This window comes from Anopheles funestus, chromosome 3RL (genome assembly GCF_943734845.2).
Source record: "Anopheles funestus chromosome 3RL, idAnoFuneDA-416_04, whole genome shotgun sequence".
Lineage (NCBI taxonomy): Eukaryota > Metazoa > Arthropoda > Insecta > Diptera > Culicidae > Anopheles > Anopheles funestus.
This window is the reverse complement of record NC_064599.1, coordinates 79501169-79522715: the sequence shown is the minus strand read 5'-3', so window position 1 is coordinate 79522715 and position 21547 is coordinate 79501169. Positions and strand designations below refer to the sequence as shown.

General features: G+C 42.2%; 1 protein-coding gene across 6 annotated transcripts in view; it reads left to right on the top strand.

Annotated features, from left to right (window-relative positions):
- Positions 1-21547, top strand: part of LOC125770057 (MOXD1 homolog 2-like) — a 503823-nt gene that overhangs the window by 365998 nt on the left and 116278 nt on the right. For all 6 annotated transcript variants that reach the window (XR_007419137.1, XR_007419135.1, XR_007419133.1 and 3 more), the window contains exon 16: positions 17430-17543. The gene's annotated coding sequence lies outside the window, so the exon portion shown is untranslated. The remainder of the gene's footprint in view (positions 1-17429; positions 17544-21547) is intronic.

The window sequence follows — 21547 nt, the reverse complement described above, 5'->3', positions numbered from 1 at the left end:
TTTTGGGGACGGAAAACTTAGCTGGCATGATTTTTCATTCCCTTGCCGGTGTTGCGACTGAACGTCATCACATTACTGGGATGGGATGGATTGCTGAGGGAAAAACCTCAGTCGTGTATGGGAATGGGCTTTCTGGTAAGCCTCATTTACCATGAGACCCAACCCAGGCTCCGGCAGTGTTCGGAAGCTGTGTACACAAGCCATCCCCTAAAACCGAGGGTGAAACCCCAAACACCTTCTCACCGGCTGTGCAGCCGGTCTGCGGTATGTTGGTTCGTAAGTTGTGTGAAATTTATTCAGGTGAGCAACAGCAAAACATATCAGAAAGAAAAAACTATCAGCTTCGGAATAGCTGTTTTTAGTTGCCTTACAATTTTTAGTAGTATTTTTGTAAAGTTTTCCACACGTTTAGAAATAACGTATCTTGAGTTTTTGAATTCATGATTCATGAAGTCATGATTCGTCTGTTTGATCTTTTTCAAAAAAAATTAATATAAATTGAAACAATAACTTAAGTTTCATTGGAAGATTATATTTATGATTTTAACATTAATCTAAGAATACAATTTTAATTACTCATTTGCTCCAACACCCCTAATGTATTGTTCAGCATGTTATGGAAAAAAATCCTTCAACAAAGGAGCAAGTTCTGGAAGAAATGCATTTCACAACCAATGTTCTCATTAATTTTAGGCCAAAAAAAAACGAAACCCTCCCGAGTATGGTATGATTGGCCTCCAATAGCGTCCATGATCAAACGAAGAGCTCAATCGCGATAATAAAACGCATTCTCATCATTACTTTGTTGCCCTGAACGGCGGGCACTCAAGATTCACGCCGCCCGTGAATCAATCGAAAGATTGGCACATCGTGTCCCTTTTTTTTGCAGAGAACTTAATTCTGGGGAGGAGGTGGGATTGGAAGGAGAACGGGGGGAAATAAGCTATAATACACTGTCAAAACGAGACATGCTGATATTATCTTATCAAAAATCCATCATTCTTACCATCGTTAGCCGGTTGCTAGTTAGCTGCCGCTTTGATTGCAACGCGCTAGCTCATTGATTTGAGCACGGTTTTTTTCTCTCTGTGCCAAACTCTCCAGAAACTCCCAAGTCATCGGCTATTCAAATCGAGTGATGTGAGCATATTGTGCGTTCAATGGAGACCCGCTACCCTCTGCCCAGGGGAGCGGATTTATGCAATCAGGATGAAAAATGCACCCGAAATGAGTTGGCAAAACTGTGTGTCCGCCCGGATGCATTCTCTTGGGAAACGCTGGTCGACGATTCCTGCCGAGATTCATTTGCAGGACATTTTCAGAGCTATACGTCGGCCAATGACTGTTGAAAGTTGATTGGATGCAAGCGCCAAACGCCATACTCGGCTATGGCTGATTGTTTGACCATAATCCCGTTTAGAATTGGGTTTGAGTTGTCCAAGCGGGTTCTCCAGGAAAAGTCAACCTTCCTTAATTTACTCCAATGCTAGAGGAATATCTGCACATGTGTGTGTGTGCGTGGCATGCCCGTGAGCAACAATTTCTCATCGCCCTATAATCTCGCCCAAAACCCAAAGCTATAGTCGGCTCAGCGCACATTTACAGCCTAACAAGATTTGGCTACTTACGTCACTCAAGCCTAGTGTCCCTGGGCCTAGGGTGTTTTGGGGGGGAAGCAAACGCCATTCTTGAGTCTCCCTTAACTCAGCTTACCTCCACACCAATGAAACCTCCACCTATAATTCGATAATTCGAATTTTCTCAATTTGTGTCAACAGATTTTCACCAAAAAAAACCCCAAAAAACTGGGAAGCCAAATGTGAAGTGGTCACCTTATGGATTGTCCGATAGGATGCAAGATCTTTGGCTTTGTGTCCATAATCTGACACACATTCGGTGTAGGTGTTCGATTACGTTTCCGATATGTGTGTGGATTGGGAAAATGGGTTTCTTCCGGAAAGTTGTCTCACGAGGAGGCGCGTGGTCGTCTACCGGGTGTTGCTTAAACTCTGCCACACGCAACCATTTTCATGAACGCTTTGACCTAATCAAATGACGAAAAGCGTTTTTCTACCTACCAGCGCCACCCAGCCACGCAGGGAAATTGGATACCGTCACCGTCACCGTGGATTAGGTCCACTTGTTTGTACGTCCTCGTCACGTCAAACTCGTATGCCTTCGCAACCTATCGCGGTGGTGGTGGGCTGCCGTCTTCAAAACTTCCAACCTGACGTACACTGCACAAACACTTGTGGTTCTTCCCTAATGCTATTTAACTACTTTTATTTCGAAGAAAATTGACCAATGTCTTGTCGACACCGGAACCATCGATATTCGACGGAACCGATCGAAAGCGCTTATCGGTCGAACCTCTGGGCCCAGGCGGGCTGTTTCCTGGTGGTCCCATGTTCTGTCCATGCCTCTGACATGGGTAACCAGTGAACATACCACGCGCGCGGTACCTGTCACACGAGGCACATGTCGTGTACATATCGTGCTGGGTGGTTACAAACCTGCTGAGGAAAAAATCGCCCGGTTTTTGGAACATCAGGGAAAGCGAGGGAAACCCCGGAAAGACAGTTTGAAGCTGTCAGAACAGTCTAACCAGTATCACATTTCAGAACAGGGAATGGCAGTACGTTCACACGTTTATTTTTTTCCTTATAGCTGAAGGCTTCTTGAATTCCATAGGACGCTTTTCTGGAACTATTGAAATGATTGTTTATTCCTGGAAGGAATTCATGACAACTGACCGAAATATGTCTAAACCACAACATTACCCCAAATGGTAACACTTTGGACTTTGAAACACCTGAGAAGGATACAAAGTATTGGATCAATTTCTTGGGAGAACTTTAGAAAAATATTGAATAGGTCAAATTTTATTTTATTCTTAAGTTATCAAAACCAAACTGTTGTGCTGTTGCAATAAAATACCACAGGTATTACTTCCTGATGGGTGGAAAAAAAACTTTCACAGCACGTTGTGCATCTTCAATACATGAATGTCCTCAGGAAAGTACGCGACTTCCTCTCAACTGCATCCCGGCAATTGCTCATGAGGCGTTGAAGTAAAACTTTTTCCACTTCATCACCTCATTTCTTATCGCTGCCGGTGCACCTGGTGCCTGGTTCGGCAGTGGTACGTGGTCTTACCTACCCCTGTGTAGTCTTGGTCAAAAGTTACCACATCTCCTCGCATTGTACCGATGTTACAGCCCAGGTACATTACCCTGAAGGTATGTTGATAAAGTAATTAGTATCTTGTTTCCACGAATGTCTTACCGGGCAGAAGCGGTGTAGAATTATTCTCGCTCAGCAAAACAGCATCCTGGCTGCTCCGTGCCAGTGGCCGAGTGGTACAAGATCTTTTCAAAGACACAAGGGCCAGTTCCGTATGTCTCGAGTTCGAGTGTTACGCAAACCAATTACTGCACGAAAATGGATACTTCCGGAAATGCTTTCCTCATTGTACATCACACAGAACAACATGCTTTGCTCGATGCATTCTTCCGGCAGGGAAAGTTGTACGACACGCAATCGGTCTGCCAATCAATCGAACGTCTCTCAGGAAAAAGGTTGGCTAAAACACAAGCATCTGACCAGGACGAGGAGTTATAGAAAGGAGTTCGATCTGGTCATAAAAAAGAAGCAAGGAGTGAGATATGAAAAAGAAGGAAAAGTTCATTATCTTATCGTTACTATCGTGTTGTTGGTGAAGAGCACAGTGAGTAAGGATGCCTGCGGGAAGTTTACATTGGTTACTCTGGTTGAAGTTGATGTGTGTATTTTCCACTCAACAATACCTTACACGCATGTCTACACAACGTAACCTCCCGTAATTCCCAGTACTGAAAAACGTTCATTTTCCCAGCGTGTTTGTACGTATGTTACATTTTTCCAATAAATTCCAAACGCATGTTTTGAGTGGTGGACAAGACATAAGTATGCTGTACGATACGAAACAGTGCAGTACCGTGCGGTCATGATCGGTAAATGAGCTGTGGTTTTCCGTGCTATCAAATAGCAGTAGTGTTAATTAAGTGGTTGAAATTTTATTAAAATAATTAAATTCTTGATGCCAACACACGCATTGTTAGACCAGCATATATACCGTTGGTTCTTTACGGGGAAGCTGCCCTGGGGGCATGTTGATTGCGGGGACAGAGGGAGTGTTGAAATGTGTTTGTGCTTGGAAAATTGAACAAAGCAGTCAGTGAACACATTTCTAGAGTGTTTGGATTCTATTTGGTTATGGGTCAATATAAACACAAAGCAGTCGGTTAAAGGTGAGCTTTATGCAAACGCAAATGTTATTATGTTGTATTAACAAATTGGTGGAATTCAAATATTAATTTTTGATTTTTTATGGGTTGGGGCATAAAATTAAATAAAAATAAAACAATTTAAATTTAAAATTCAATTTAAAAAAAAAGTTTACATACTTTATATAACAGACAAATTATTTTTTTATACGGAAAACAGATAAATATTCTTCTAAAAAACTATATTTTTTCTTGGACTACTACTGAAAAGGTAATTGGCTACTATTTAACGTAATAAAGTAGTAAACATAATAAAATAAATCTCATTTTCTGATTGAAAGAAGCACATAAGGGAGTCATCTAACAGTGGATTATGTAAATTTCAAACAAAAACATTTAAAAACCATTAACAATTCGAATAAAACGAGGGAAAATGTGCACTCTAATCTTAACGCGACATTTCTTCACTCTTTTTGTTGTCATTTCAACAATCATCATCCGTTACACTCCTGAAGGGGTAACCAGTTGGGTAACCTAATAATGCGGAAAATGTGCATTCCCGTGGGTTCCCCCGCACGCGGTTGAAAACAATAACAATCAATCAAAACATTATTTTACCGACCGACCGACTACGCGTCCCAAGACAACGGGCGATCGATCTTCGTTCCCCGTGCACTCTTTGTCGTCAATTACGGGTCTGACACTTTTAACACTTTCCCAAAAAACCCCACTTTCACAACCCTCTGGTCCCGTGCTGGTACTGGTACAGGGAAAGTATTTCATCCGTGTGGCTTTTCGTTTCAACGCGAACTAACTTCCCCCGCCGTAAGAACCGACGCAGATAACATTCTGAAAGAGGGACCACTTTATGGGGTGCATTATGTTTGTTTAGCTTCTTCCACTCCGTCCGTGCCGGTTTTTGGTGGAGATTTATGAGAATCGATGAAGATATTGGACAGCACAGCAACTACGGTCACAATCGATTTTGGGCGGATGGATATTCCCTTGCGTAGGTGCATCAGATTAAGCGAAAAGGGTTTAATCGATAAGCGGATACGTGCGTGCGTAGGTTAAATTTTCGGAAAGGTCGCACGTGCGCTTGATGGGGCACACGCGTGTTTTCCATGCATTTTCATCGAAGCAAACGGATCCCGTAAACGCTGAGTGGTGAAATTAAACACTCACTCACACACCACCAGCATGTATGTAAATAGTTCGCTTAAGTGTGTACCCGTCATCTTCCGTTTTGGCAGCACGTGGGTTCGACATCCGTCTGGTTAACAGACATTCGTTTATCCTTTTATTGATTTGGCGGTAGTTTTTTTTTCTCTTCACTTCGGGATCGAAATTCCATGAAAAGTACCCTAATCAATATTTGCAGCATCGCAGCAGCAAAGTAGTTCGATTTTCCCAAAAAAGGGAACATTATTGCCACAGAATGACCGTGCGAGAAACGAAGCGCGGTGAGTTGTTTATGATAAATGGTGCTCCTGTCTGTGCATCTGCAGTATCTGGATGAAGTGCTACTGCTTATTCCTATTTTTTTGTGCTCTTCCCTTCTCTCACCATCATAAGAGCAGCACTGTGATTCAGCAGAAGCGTAAAGATATTCGCGCCACATTCATATTCTAATCAATTTTGCATGACATCGTCGGTATGTCGGTGTATTGACAGTGAGTTGGAGGAGTGGTGGGTACTGTGGCAACGAGTTAATGTAACATTTTATCACTCAATAAATGAAGTGAGTTGTGAAGTAGCAATCGATCAAAGAATCAATGATGATAAATTGAGACAGACAGAAATATCATTTGTTTGATTTTCCCTTTAATTAAGCCACATATTTGCTTAATATTTTTAAAATTATTAAAAGCTATAAGCTTCTCTATTTGTTACTTACTTGATAGGATCAAGAGTAAAATAAATCAAAAAGGTAAAAAAAGAAAGATAATTTAAGTGGCGCAATAAATACCTGTTTTGATTTTGCGCCCGAACAAGAACATTCAACAAGCGTTATAATTTGTTGTTTCTTCTGCCACATTCCGTGACCAAAAATATCACGCGCAACACGATTTGCGACAGCAGTAAGTGCGTGTGAACTCCACAGCTGGTGAGGTGTATTTTAATCATAAGCTTTGGTTTGTTATTAGGAATTCTTTTTCGCCCTTTCTCTCTCTGCCTACAACTGTTCTCTTTGTACGGCTCGCGATCTAACTGTGAATTAAAAAATATATCGCGGAACCCGATGCACCTGTACCGGGGGATGCATTCGTTGCATGATACACCGCACATTGTATGCTTGGAAGTCATTAGTTAGGGATAACAAATTAATCGCCTTTTCTCGGGGTCAGCCATGAACCAAAACCCCGTCCAGCCCGGGGTTGTCGTGTGTCGCCAAATCTAACTTGTTTTCCTGCTATGTTGTTCCGCAACTATACAGGAAGGGGTAAAATTTATTGATTTCAGAAAAAAGGGGTTTTTCTACAATTTTTAAATATTTCTTCAAAACAAAAGTGAGCAAAATAAGAATGCTTAAACAATGTTAGATATTCGAATTTGAATTTTTATAAACAAATTACTCGAACATTCCTGCAGCCTGGCCTTGAATTGTGCAGAAATGTGCTTGTGAGGGACGAATTCCATCGTACGGTATGATGTGACCGTTCAACAAACAAATAAGCACCGCCCGGCTTTCAACAACCAAACCAGGGGGAAAGGAATACCAAATATTTGCACCGGAATGCGCATCCTAATGATGATGTACAGTGCGCCGGATGCGTTTGTTACCGGCTAGACCGAACCAGCGCTGAAAGCAATAGAATAGAGAGAGTGAGAGAGAAAAAAAGGGAAAACAAAACACACACAAAAAAACTCAACCACTCGTGGAATGGCCGAACGCTATTTAAAGTGATTTAAGTGACAACATTAATTAATTAGCATGCAGCATGCTTCTTGCCGGCTTGCTATCCGACGTTGCTTTGGTTGGCCCGAACACTGGTTTTGCTATGTTCGATGACAGAATATCGCGAATGACGTACGAATGCAGTGCCAGGGGCTGTAGTTCAAAAGTGCGACAGCAAGGGATAAATAACAGAAAAAATAAGATATAAAATGATGAGCACATACACACGGACCTGTGGGGGGACAGTGGGAGATACTACGATAGAGAGAACACTAATTAAAAGTGTTGCAAAATTTGTATGCATTTATGTTTCTTATGATCAGAAGAAGAAAGAAGTGTAATTTTGAATGCCTTTATTGAGTGCAAGAGATACATGAACGCCATTTTAAATTTAAAATTAATTTAAAACATTATTAAATTTAAAAAAAATATTTTCTGACTTGGGTCTTGTGTGCGTTTTAGCATAAGAAATGTTTTTGTAGAACATTGATTCGAAGGAATCATTAATTCTGATGTCTGAACATGAACTAATCGATAAATGAAATTATAAAATATATTTAAAAACACCTCTAGGGAAAGACATTTTTTACCCAATAGCTCCCTATACTATATTTTAAGCATCCTTACTAGAACCAACACTTTATTTACTCCCACCAGGATCACTCTCGTTTTTACCATACTTTGATGTCGGTCGCCTTTGAGTAGCTCTACTTCGAAATTATAAGCAAACATAAAAATGCAACGAACACAAAAAAAATGTTGCGAAAGCTTACCACTTCAAACGGAAGTAAGTAAAAAAACGGGAAGAATTTGCAAAGCAAAAAAAAAATGTCGGATGTAAGGAATCAAAATCCCCCTTACCGATGCATCGCTTGCTAACACGAACATTAACAAGACCGTTTTATTGGTGCTTCGGTAAAATAACGTGTCTAGTTGCAAGGGCGATAGAAGGACTAGAAACTATTCGTGCGCCATTTAGTAATACTTACCTTGTTTCGTACGTAACGTCAAAGAAGGCTTTCTACTCTGGCGCCAGTGCCACAAGTAAATGTGAGTGATTTTATTTGAATACTTTTGATCCATTCGCGAGTTTGATGGAAAAAAGGGAACAGTTTCCCCATTCTTTGATTGAATGTTTGAGCGAAAAAAAAGTTTATCTTTTTATCACTCTTTATGCTAATGCGATCTGCAAGATTTCGGCTTGTTCTAGCCGAATTCCAGCCCGACCTGATTGCTTCACATCGCTTGCACACGCTAGCGGCTGCAACAACTCCGAACATGCTTTTGATCTTTAAGCCAAAAGTTCCTAAAAATAAATCCAATAAACCTCTACGGAACCATTTAACATTTTGCCTCATTTACCATCTCCAACTCAAGCTCCTGATGTTCTTCCTTCGCTACAAAAAGGGACATGTTTTTTTCTTTCTTTCTCACACACTCTTTTTATTTGGACTGCGCAGGCGAAGATAACTCGCCCTCACCACCCTTCAAATCGACCAACAACAAAAAAAAACAGGTCGTGAGGAGAACAGCATCCGCGGCCAAAGTGCCGCCGCGACCAGAAAGTGTGAAACGACGGTGACGATGTTGATGTTGAAACTGTCACCCGAGTCATAATTTAATGTGACACGACTTTTTGATTAACATCTAGAGCGAACGATTAGCCTCCGGCAGCTGCTGCCTGCCAGCCGGCTGGTGTATGCGTTCCAATTCCCGTGTGGGTGTGTGGGTTGTTGATTTAGTGAAATAACCTCACGCGGCAAGCGTGAAATCGCAAGCCAACCAACGCACTCTCACGCACGCAGCGTGTGAAGTGAATTTGATGACGGGGGTGGACTTCACGTGTGCTGTTTTTTCTTCCCCCCCGGCTCGATCTAATAACTCTGTGAACACTGACAGGAATATTTATTAATAAGCCCCACCTAAAGCACCCATTAAAAGGGTGCCATCAGCCAGGAAAATGCGGGAAAATTAACGTGATTGAATGCGTGTGTTCTTTCCTTTTGAGGTTAGAACAGGTTGGGCGAATGTATTAAGATGCTGCCTGATCTCTGCTGCCTTCAGGGAAATATGATCTCGAAAGAAGCAGCAAAAAAGCCCATTAAGCAAACGGCGGAGAAGATGCGAAGGGGTTTGGTTACATGATTACGCAAATGTTCGTTTAAAGATTGTGAATTTATATGCTCACTGACTGGAGGAATTGAGTTTCCATGTTTGAAGGAACCGTGCGCGTTGTAGCTCAATCTTGTAGGAATTTTGACATTTTGTGTAACATTTTAGGTCACCAATATATTCCGTTTTGACGTTTTGAGCTAAAAGTCTCATCTGTGAAAGATTGCTTAACACTAAAACTACCGAGTGATTTCTTGGTGGATACTTTAGGAACAACATTTATACTTTATTGAAGTTCCACTATGGAAAATCACACTTATTTATCAGACACTCGCGGTCTTGATCTGCTGCAGGAGTCCTCTAAACCTTTTACAGTCGAGCACTCGTGATCCAATTCATTATGCTGGCCTTTCTGGTGGACCATCGCTCCATCTCAGTGTGAGCCTACCAGAGATCCAGTATTCATGTGGACGACTTAAGATGAATTTACAGACTAACACGTCTGGTGTCATTCTGATGACGTGATCACCTCACCGAAGCTTGGTGAGTCTGATTCACTGTGCTAAAGAGAGTACTGCTGATAGAGCTCGTCATTGTAGCGGCTCCTCCACACACCAGGTATCCAAAAATCCTTCTGAACATTTAACTCTCGAATACGACTTAAAGGCGGTTAGTCAGTTTTTAACAATGTCCATGTCTCAGAGGCGTATTGAAGTACTGGAGCTATAATTCATTCAAGAGACGTAAAAAGAATTACATATATCTATGTTATCAGCGTTAATCCAGGATCTAATGCGGGTTATTGAAATTGGTCCCCAATATCTTCACCTTTGAGTCGCGGCTAGACCTCTCCAGTGTAAGGTTGAAGAGCAGACAAGTTAGTCCATCTCTTTGGCGCAGACTCTTTGTGTAAGAAAAGGGTCATGAAAGATTGCCATCCAATTATATATTTTTTTTGTAAAATACTACGAAAAAAGCATGAAATAAGATAAATTTTAATTAACCTTTTTTGCAATTTATATTCGTTTTTCTCTTTTGCAAAAAAAAACAAAACTCCTTAAACCAACATGACATCATAGAAGCAGAGGCAATCTAAATCAAATTGCTTTTCTTTTTTTTGCACACTCGCAAAATAGAAAGTAAAGTTGATTGATCCCCACTAGCGCTACCCATTATGCATGCTTTACTTTTAAACTACTTTCGATTTCACGAGATGCGCAGCACGCAATCGTAATTTGCGTATCGAACTGAAACATATTTGCGTTTTATTCCGATCGCTTCTGCTATTCACCCGCTACAAATTATGCTTCCACGATATGCACCGTTAATCTTTCAAAAAAAATGTGAAAGAAAAAAAAACACGGAACAAAGCAAAGATTAACACCTTTCTCCCAAGCGAGTAAGTCTTCTTTCACCTTGCGTGGTGTATGATTCCTCTCCTTGCGCAGGTGGAGCACGTAGAAAGAAGCAGCTACCAATTTCCACTCCGGGAACACGCACACGTGAAAGCGTTAAATTAGCAGCCGAACAAATTAATAACCAAACGAGATTAATTGGTTTAATTTTCACCGCAAAAGTGCGGAGCATAGATGGGATGTGATATGTAGAATCATCTCCAACAATTCGCTTTGCTTAATATCTTCTCTCAGACGGTGGGCTGGTGGCAATTTGTTTCGGATTAGGGGAGCTCACCCACTTTTTCGGGGAGGTTTCAAACGAGGCCATGTGATTATTGGGCGGTTGGAAGATACCACCCGACGTATCGGAAGTAGTAACCTCTATTTCTAAGGCCTGGTGGAAAAACTACTATCTATTAACCGATATATGGCTAAAGGAAAAGCGTTCCTCTTGAGGGAAGCAACACCGGAAGCTAACAATTTCGTACACTGCAATGATGAGAACGACTAGAAATTGATAATTTGGCAATTTTATCGGTACACAAGTGGGAAACTGCACTTCCATCTTCGGTGTGACCTGTTTATAACGGGTTTTCCCTCTTCAAACATCGATCCCGGCCCCCCCAAAAAAGGACAAACAACATATCCAATTTATTTTCCTCACATTTACCTTAACCTTTCAATTGATTTTCTTTTTGGCATTAGTCATTCTCTGATAGTACCTTCTATATGTCTTTAGTCATCGTTTGTTTTATTAGAAAAAAAAGGTGTTCCTACCCTATTCGTGATCCGTCAGGTGCATCATCATGATTCAGCGTCAAAATATTGGGAAATCGATGTAAGAGCCGTTTCGTGCTCGGTGGTAGGATCGCAAGGATTTCGCTGTAGTGAACCTACAGGACACCTTCCCCAAAAACGTGACCGAACCGCAAAATGGTACGGAACAAATATTTGGGCACGTTTCGATTTTGGGCAGGATTCGATGGTGGAATTAGGTTGGCGAAAAGGTTTGTTCGAATATACCTCTAGAAGAAGGTGTAGTACATGTGACACGGTTCTGTGACGAAAACACATCAAAGTAAGAAGCATAAGGTGTATCGACATAAGGTATGAATAAAGGTGATGTAAAGCCACTAAAAGTGGGTTATTTAAATTATACTCTAACTCAATTAACTACAGCATAAAAAAATAAAAACATATGTTTTCAGAGGTCGTGTCCGGTAAAACATATTGACCTTCGGCTTGGGGTGAACCATACGGTACGGTGTGATGAACAGAAGACACCCAATCCCCCGCGTGGTCCGTTAACTGTAACACAATGGCCGATTGGAATGGAAGGTCCGAGAGGATGAGTTGCATTCGTGACTTGCGGATGAAATCTTGCGCATGGGATCACACACGTGAAACCCACCGATGAAGCCATTCCCGTACTCATAACGAAGCGTTCAATTTCGTTTCTCCTACATTTCCACACACACACACACAACTCCGGCACCTAACGGGTTGGTTGTCAGTGGTTGATTCAGTGGTGAAAAGTAATGTTTTCCGAATGTGCGTTGATGGTTGCGTTCGGTATGAAATTATCCCCCCAAAACGAATAGTGGAGATGATGCCTGGGTGTACCGTAACGGCACCTTTCGGCCGATCGCAATCGTTTCGAATGGCAGTTAAATAAAGTGCAGACATAATGCCTGGATGCATCGGTAAAGCATGATGCATAGGCACGGGCGATGCCAATGGTAGGGTGCCTCTATTCAAGGTGATAAACCGTTACGCAGCATGCTTCCTTTGTGTTTCGTGTAACGCAAGGAAAGTGAGGGGGAAACTTTCTTTATTATTTTTATTGCACTGATGACGGATTTATGGACGAGGGATGGGGGGTGGTGTGATGGAGATAGGAGTGAACTGAGTGCTGGTTCAAAATTTCATTAGAATGATAAAAAACCAGGGGAATGTACATCGTTTTCGATATTTTTCATAAAATATCATGCGCCTTCCAATTTTCAAGGTTTTTAAAAATTATTGTGTCTGTAGAGTATGCCAGGTGTATTGCATGGAAGTAGCTTTTTTTATGATGGCGTTGTTCTCTACAAGGCAGGACCAGGTATTAAATCCCATCCTGATCGTTTTCCCGTATCAAAACTGACTGTCTGGCTACAGGAGTTTGAAAGTCCTGGAAAAGCCAGAAATGATATTCCAAGATCTCCCTTGAAGCTGTTGTACCACCTGAGAAGAAATTCCCATAAGCAGTTCTCAATATTAGAAAACTTAAAAAGTAAAATCTACAGTACCCAAAAAAAAAGGAAAACAGACAATAAATATTTATAGTTAATTTACTGATAGGAAGAAATAGTCAAGATTGTTGGAGTAAAACTTCGTCTAAGACATCAAAACGAGCAGTTAACAGCCTGTCAACAAAGAATCGCACATTCATTCTTATCTTTAAAGCTACCTCGCGTCTCTAAAGATCACGATGGCTGCACACAATAAAGAAACTAAATTCTTCTTACCCATCTTATGGCAAAACCCTCAACATCATCTTCGTAGGTAAGTCTGCAAGTCTAGGACACGACATCTAGATCCAATTTCTTCCGACAACCGTATAGGTACACCAATGTTGTGCATAATTCATGTGCCAAAAAAATGCAAAAAGGAAGACAGAAGAAGTAAGAAAAAACTGTCACATGATTGACTGCACCAAGTTGCACCCGCCGTTCTTGTCATTGTGGCACGCTGTATGCACATTCCACAATGTGCAAGACACGTGTGCGCATCGCACCTAGAACAAAGGAAACCTTTCCTTTCCAACACCTTTTCGCAAAACGAGCGGACAGCATCGACACATAAATTATGCATGCAATGATGATGATATTGTGCACGTTTACATGCCCAGAAGTAAGAGAGAGAGAGAGAGAGAGAGAGAGAGAGAGAGATAGAGAGCGATAGTGTGAAAGAAGGTATGGAACTCCAAGTATTACCCTTTGGAGTACTTCTTGTTCTACTGCTACTCTAACTCTGTTAGCGGTACTTCGGATGTTCCATTCGCGCACTTCTTGAAGTGGAATCCCTTTAAGAAGCGGTACTTTATTTGTTTGTAAAAGTTTTTGTAGCACTTGTTTGCAAACGTTTCGATTCAATCCTTGCGTGCCAAATCTTCAGCCGCCCGAAAAGAAGGTTTTTGAAGTGTTCCGCAATCCATTTGGGAAAGGAAAATTCATTAGGAAGTTCAAATTACCGCACCGAATGGTACCCGTCTGAAGTTTTGCCGGAGCCTTAATGCATATGTCTAATGTGCGCTGAAAATTATGACCCTAACCAAATCCGCTCAGGAGATGAATTCTCCCATCGTCCCATCCCAAAACAGTTCCCATCCGGTCCTTTTGCCAGAAAAGTGGAACACGTTGATGACCCTGTTCCTGCTCCATTCCTTCCATTGCTTTCGGTGCATTTACGAGTTTGGAAAGGCGTGCGTGAAGCAGGTCGTCAGCGCCATTGGCCCTTTTTTCCCATCGTCCAATAAGTACCGAAATGACTTGCCACCCTTTTGCGAAGCATTGGCGAATGAGGATCCGTTTGGAATGGAAAATTCATTCGCACATTGTGTTCGCACAAGGCACACCGAAATGGGCACACGGAACGGAACGGCAAACTATGGCTATCGATGGCTAGGCATCTCTAGCTCTTCTAACGTCCAGCAGACCGTTTTGGTGAAATGGGTACCGTCCGACTACGGCACACGAGCGTCTTAACGAAAATATGGCAAAAGACGCAAGATAGGGTACATATGTTCAATCATAAACCCCTCACAAAAGGGTTCCACCCCGTCCGTAAGCTAGCGGTGACCCGCACCATCAGGAAGGAAGATGGTATTCGACAATTTTCCGCCTCATCTGACGGTTGCGTCTTCTCCACTTAACTGTGCACGTACGTTCCCCAACCCAGTCCCCGATGCAGGGTGGGGAAGAAATAATTGAAAATGAAATAAAATACAATAACGAAAGTTCTCACCACGTACGTTCGGAACGGTCCAATAAGCCGGCGAGTAGTGCCAAAACGGGGGGGACACATACAGAGATTTAGATATGCCAGTGGAAGGGTGAGCTTTAGCCTGTTTGACCATGTGTTTTTTTTGCGCGGCACAGAACTCAACCCGAATCGAGCGGATCAGCCACGGTGTGGTTGGTATGGTTTATGGTTGATTCTTTCCGCACGGTGACCTCGTTTTCTTCTCAGCTTGAAGTACACGACACGACGGTTTGGTGGGATGCGGCTGACTATTGGAAAGCCTTTCACAAGGCACCTTTCCCGTAATGATGCGACGTGCGAGTAATGTGTGGGTCCGTGTCAGTGTGATAATGTTTGTCCGGTTTTTGGTATGGCAGGACGTATTCTACAGCACGTATGGAGGAAAAGGGTCACATCATCGCATATGTATCTACCTCTGGTGACCTCCATTAGCTGGTGAGGAAACCGTACAAAGAACATTGCTGTGACCTCGCAGTTCACCAAGATTCTATTGGTGGACAAACAAAAATGAAAATTTCTAGTTATGTTAATAGAAGTTATATTGAAACTGAAAACTGAAGCTAAGAAAAGAAGAATTTTTGGACTTTTAAACTAAGACTTTGTCCAAGAATTTAAATATTCATCAAGGTTTTCAGCAGAAAAGTCAAGTTGTACACAAAGATGTCTCAATTATCCCAAAAATTTAGATACTAAAATTGTACAAATAAAACAGCTTTTCTGTCCAGCTCGATCCCATAGTACTTATACCAGTGGCATAGCAAAGCGATTTTTCCTGCATTACTCGCATTGTTCCTGTTTTACCCCTTTGTAAGGAATGGATAAAAACAAACGTAAAGTTTTCAGGTAAATTGGACGATTTCACACCAACCAGCCATGGTGACTCCAAAAACCCCATGTCCCAATGAAGGGTATGCTAACGAACATTGTCGAGCCTGCCAGCTCTGCTCAACCAGCCTGTGCCATGCAATGAAGCCATTAAGCTTAATTAGTGGTTCCCCGGGAGCCTCCTTCTTGGCAAAAATAAAGGGAATTGTGTTACAGTACCAGTCTTCTGCTAACCTGACCTTATTTCCCATATCGACCCGAAACGAATCAGGACGTCAGATTTTTATCGGTGACTAATTTTTGAACAATATTGATGATATGTGCACTGGCATGTGAGTAATGACCGTTGCATGTTCGGTGCATATTTCTTCCGGGTCCATCTTGCAAAGCGCAGGTGGAAGGTGATTTGTTTCACCATTTGCGATCGTCTAAAATGGCGTTGAAATTGAACCGGAATGGTGCACTGACACGAAGAAATGTCTTTACCATGTGGGCGATTTAAGAATACCATTCGATGGGAAGAAGAGGTAGTGTGTAGTCATGCGCGCATGGTGATGACTATTGCACAACGAATCTTTCTTTGCATGTGAAATGTGCATCAAACGCGTACGTGTATCCTTAACTAGCACTGTTTGTCCTTGCTGATGGAACTTTTGCCCTGAAAAGTTGTCTAGTTGCTAGTGAGCTCAAAATTAATGCCAACTGTGGGAAGTTTTCCAAAAATTACTACAAGGAAAACTACACGACACACAATGGAAGATCATTATGGAATGCCCACAAGTGGGTGGGTGTGTGTAAAAGGATGATGCAGAAGCATCCTTTACAGCATCATCACAAGTTCAAGATCAAAATCTCTGTTCATTGTGGCATAATGAATGCTCAGTAATTTTCGGAATACGTGCGTTCTCCAGAACAGTAACTGCTCTAGCTCTTTCACTCAATGTGACTCATGTTTCGGGGGAAAGTTTTCCATTTAAATCTCTAGTGTTCTTGACATTCGTATGAACCTCATGCAGTTTCATGGTGCCCGGTTCTTGTTGCCCTCGAAATAGACGCCCAGATACAGTCGTCGGTGCTTGTAAATCTGTCAGTGGCCGTATATTTCCATCATCGACAACTGGTGGGAAAATTGGAAACAATTTTACGGCCATATTAGTACGGCTAATGTAGTTTGTATGAGACGAGACTAACAAATTTGTTGCAACCTTCTCCGTCCCCCAACACCCCCCAAACGCAAAACCAAAGATGTCGTCCGACCGCACCGGAAAGATCTTACCCGATGTCGATTTATTTTTATTTTTAATCCTCCACCCTCAGCTTGATCATCCCGCTGGAAAGCCGTCAGTTTGTGGTCCATACATGTCCACACACACAGCAAACACCACACACGATGCCGCTGCCTGTTGCATGATCGCAGTTTTGCCCGCTTTAACAACAAGCGGTGTGGCCATACTATTCTGCGCCATGACCGGGTTCGGAATCGGGTTCGGTGGAGTCCTACTCGAGTCAAGCAACGGACAAATGAGCTCGCGAGATAAAATTAATGAACATAATCCGTTTAACATAACTGTTTTCCATCGGTCGGTTGGGGTCGGTTCTGTGGTTTTGCCGGGCGCGAGCGATTACCGAATCCCGCACGACCCTTTTCAAGCACCCCGGGATGGGTGGTTGGTGCGGGATTTATTTTTGCATCCCTCTCTAGCGGCTGAATGGATCACATCGCACGCGTGGTAGTAGCTTCAAAAGCGCTCCACAATAGTGGACCATTATTAGGTGTGTGCAATGGTTTTGTTTCGAACGCTGAAAATTAAAAGCAAACGTCTGTAAAGTCATCGCCGTGAAGATGGTGTTAAAGATTTACGCATTTTTGGTAATATTTTATTTTTCTCTCTTTTTCAATTGCAGAATCGACGAACTTTTCCTCACACCTGATGTAATCACACCTTCACGTTGCGGTGCGTTTACTCGATCCACCTCTGGGCAGAGCAGGAGGGCACGGACGCGCCAAGACGCACAGAGGTAATGTACGTTCATAAATAATAATAATAGCGATAAAGTAACCTCCCCATCATAATCATAATCATCATCATCAAGCGGATCGAGTGCGGCTGCGCTTGTACATTAGGCGCGCTCGGTGTTGATGTTATGTGGTTTGGCTTGTTGGTAACCTTCGTCAAAAAGTCGATATTCTCCTGTGATGTCTACGATTGTCTACGACTTGTAGCGATCGCGTGGTTCAGCTCTGTGAAGCTAACCGATCTCTCTAAATGAAACCAAATGAAGTGGTGATGGAAATGGGGGAACGTATTTGAGAAGTAAGGAAGTATAGAAGCGTCAAATGAGGGTTTCGTAAGCCTAGGCAAACTATTATTTAAATCCTCCAAGTAGAGCTTTCACTTAGCGGATGGTGTTTTTTGCTGTATTCTAGTAAATTAATGTTACTATTGGCCCCAAACATCTCCAAAACTATTCTGTCAACTTATCAAGTCTTGCTAATTTGGGAGAAAAAAATAATTCCAAAATTCTTCGACGACTTCAATACCGAATGCCTTTCCTTCGGGAACAGTTTTCATCCCCAGAGTGCACACCAAGTGTCAACTCATTTGCTGACACGCCCTTTGGAGCTTACGGACTGTAATCAATTGCTTTTGGGGATTTTCTTGGCGTTGGGACATCTTCCAGCAAATAGACACCTTTGCCGTATAAACGACTAAATGTTCCAAAAAGGATGCGAAATACCCCGAAAGCGACTACTTCTGCTAGTGAAATGTTTATCAGATCAAACCATCTTCTTTTGCAAGCCGAACTAACACCACCGGAACGACAAAACACGAAACGTCCTCAAGCAATGGATCACTTCCGGGTTGTGCCACAAAACGCTTCTCCGACAAGACAGTGTAAAAAGCAGGTGATAAGAAGCGGTTGATGGCCGGAAGTGCAACTGTCCTTTTGCTTCCTTTTGCTAAATCCTTACTGCTTGTCCCTAGCGAGATGGGGAGGGGGGAAATAAATAATCGTACCGAAAGAGCACGAGCTGTCGAGTCTGTCGGGCCTGTCGAAAAATGGAAAATTGTACAGTGATAAACAACGAAACGCCAGCAAACCTTTGCAACGCCCACACCGGTTTGGCAGTTTCGGTTCGCTTTCCGCTAAGAAGGCTGGCTGGTTTTGATGGACATAAATTCGGTTGATAATTTTTCTACCACGACTTTTGCGACTGTCCTTCGAGTTCCATTTCCGGCAACTCGTAAAGATAAAGAAATGCTTCCCTCAGCATCGAAAGCAAAACAAAAATATATAGGAAAACGAAAATAAGACATTTTAATTTATTTATTCATTACGCTCGGGCCAGTCCCGGGGTTGAATGGTATGTTGCCGCCCCAAAAACTGGAAACGCTGATAAGCGATTCTACTTACAGCAGGGCTAACGTTTCAAGTGAGCATTAAAAATTGGGGACTTAAAGAACTCGAGACGAATTACAGCGTCACTCGTCAGTCGGCAAAGTGTCGGGTAATTTGGAACTGGAACTCTGCCCGAGAATTTTTTCTTTTTGTGTCTCAAACATGGAAAGTCACTTTGGGGCGAGAAGCGAAAACGACCAACGCTGATCTTGCTAATTGAAGAAAGTAAATCTCATCCAATATTCAACATATCGAGCTGGGAAATTGAACTTTAAAGTCGTCGTCCATTGTTGTTGGTGCGGGCTTGGAGAGTGTTTATTGGAGAAATCACATGTGGCTGTTAGATTGTATTCTGTGTCCTAAACAAACATTCTTGTCCCCATTCACCCATGATCGATCGATACGTGAAGGATTAGAGGCTTTACGTGTATCTAGCCAGTGAGTGTGTTTGTGTTCTCGTCAAGGTTCATCCCAATGTGTTAATGGAATTGATTTGTTATGTGACACAAACGCACAATGTCCTTTGTTTGGGATTGTCCTAGAGAATTCCTTTAAAAAAACGGAACCCATCGTCCAGGCTGGTAGTATTAGTTTTTCCTATCCATTAGCGATTACATTTTGTCTAGATGTACCGTGAAACTTGTTGAGTAGACCGATAAAAAGGTTCGGTATGGGTTTGAAAGTTTGTTCTGCCTCTCATCGCTGTTGGCTTTTGCAAGACGCGAAGCAGAAAAAAAGTTGTTAACAAATGGTTTAGCCAAGCAAAGAAGAAGGGAAAAAACCCTTCGGACGAGTGAATGAAATTGAATAAATTTCAATTATAGTGGATTAATTTGCCGTGATTCGGTCGCTCGACGATAGTGGGTGGCATAAAACTTGCTCCGGAACTGAAAAATCCTTGCAGCAGGGCAGGATCTCAGCCAGCCTCATCTTGTAGTGGGAAATTAAACGCCACCATCATCAACCAGACGATCGGCGTTCCGTGAGGTAGCCTGGTTGAGCGATAATGTTAAAGTTTATGCTGACTATATATTAAACAACACTCTGCAAACCGCTTGAACATCTCCGTCCGGCTTATCGGTATCGCACGAATCTTTTCGTATGCACTTGCCAACAGGACCGATCGAGCGCAAACTCTTATCTCCTCCAATATCCGGAATGCAACGGTGTCCTTCCCCCCGAACCAACGAATACCCAGAATGACGGCAAAGTTTGCCGAAAGGATATAAAAATAAATTAAAAAGAGATTTTCCTTTTACCGTCCAGCGTGGAAGAGAAGCAAAAAAAAAACAAAAACCTTCCCTATTCGGGGTCCGCTAGATCCGTAGTGTCACAATGTTGGGAGAAGTTTCGGACTCTGTTCAATTTAATTTTATCGCTTAACTACACCAAACCCCTGCTCTGTACTGCTCCCGGAACTCGTAACAGAGTCATCCTTTGTTGCCGGATTTTAATGGTTTCCGGATTGGTGTATTGAGTGGCCTGCTGACTACCACCTCGAACTACTCCCGTTTCTCCCAGTGGGAAGGGAACAGCTCTTTCTTTTAAATTGTTTTATATACATATAACATCCCCAAAAAACACACGGAATGATATGTCCACCATTAAGCGAGCTTTGAAGCAAGATGGACTTTAGATCGTATCTTCGATAGGTAGCTTAAATAGCATGAGAAAGATAAAAAAAAACCGTGCACACAAATGAAGGAAATAGGAGGAAAAAAAGGTGACAAAACACAGAAAAAAAGACAATGAAAAACCATTCCCAAGTGAAAGTGTCATTTTCGCGAGCTAATGAAAATGGACCATTCGACCCGTGGTGTGGCGACCAATTTTTACCAGCGAAAATCGTGAGCATCCTTAGTGTTTTATTTCAATTCCCTTTCAATCACACTCCGCCCTGTCCTTTGCATAAGCTACGATCCGATAAGAGACACTAATGGAACGAGCAGAAAATTAATCCATTTGTGCAGAAAGTTCGTCACCATTGTCACCATTTTCGCTTTCGATTTCGCTTCCAGGTTTTTTTTTTTATAATGGTATGCATTCAATGGGCCTGATTGATAGTCAGGGGGTTAAAAAAAAGGAAGAATCCTCCATAAATCTTCCCATTTTTAAGTACACCGAGGAACTAGACAGGGAACGTAGAAGGCTAATCAGTATTTAACGCTACGAAGAATTATTCTCGTTCGTAAAGCGAACGATTGATCCGTAAATTACCTACTCCCGGAATTGAAGTAAGCACTGTCCGATTGGGAATGAATTATTGAGCAGTCTTTTAAGCATTTTATCAATGATTTCTGGTCGATTAGTAACTCTGCACTGGTTGCTCTTTGTTCCGTCGATGTCTAACAAACCGTGAAGGGTCTAATCTCAATACCTTCCAACTTATTTGGTTTACACACTATACCATATATGAACATGTCATCAGCTTCAAGCTACGAGGAGATGAGTTTATCTTTGGCTAAGGGAAAATTTATCACCCAAGTCCCCAACACTCGCCCTGTCTGAGATTTGACTTATAGCACTAAGACTCCACGAGTAAGTTTTATGTTTACCGGAGGCAAACATTTGTCTGGTGTATGGCCGCTTACTGCACCGAAACTCTTCGAGAAGAATGCATC